Below are 638 nucleotides of genomic sequence, written 5' to 3'. Positions count from 1 at the left end.
TCCAGTGTGGCCCTTAGTGAAGTTGAGTTTGACACCCGTGGACTAGAGGATAGGGGCTCCTGTGCACTGCTTGCGCGGCGTGAGAGGGGCTGTCTTTGCCGTTATCAAATCAGTATTTATGTTTAACATTAAATATGCTACTGCTTGAGTGCAGTAAACAGCCAAATTGGATTTCAATTGGATTTGAATTAAACAATAACATGGACTTTAATATCTCGGGAAAGGGAATTGAAATATTATAAAATAAAAATACATATACACACACACACACACACACACACACATATATAAAAATATTTACAAAATAAAGTTTAAGAACACGCTGTTATTTTATTTTATCAATGGAGCATATATACAAGGCTAGCAGCAAGACAGACACATGAGAACACATTAATGCATATATTAATTGATAAGTGTTAATAATAATAATTAGTAATAAATAAAATATGTGACAAAAGGTTGGCAATAGCACAGTCGGTAGGGGGTTGGGTTGGGAACCGGAGGGTTGCTGGTTCAAATCCCAGTACGGACCAAATAATGGTGGTGGACTAGTAGCTGGAGAGGTGCCAATTCACCCCCTGGGCACTGCTAAGGTGCTCTTGAGCAAGGCACTGAACCCCCAACTGCTTTCTAACAGC

At 39.5% G+C, this 638-nt stretch overlaps 1 protein-coding gene across 2 annotated transcripts in view; it reads right to left on the bottom strand.

The window, feature by feature from the left end:
• stat1a (signal transducer and activator of transcription 1a) overlaps window positions 1–638 on the bottom strand; it is a 45,222-nt gene that overhangs the window by 43,619 nt on the left and 965 nt on the right. The gene's annotated exons all lie outside the window — the stretch shown is intronic.

This window comes from Etheostoma spectabile, chromosome 24 (assembly GCF_008692095.1).
Source record: "Etheostoma spectabile isolate EspeVRDwgs_2016 chromosome 24, UIUC_Espe_1.0, whole genome shotgun sequence".
Lineage (NCBI taxonomy): Eukaryota > Metazoa > Chordata > Actinopteri > Perciformes > Percidae > Etheostoma > Etheostoma spectabile.
This window is presented reverse-complemented; position numbering and strand designations above follow the sequence as displayed.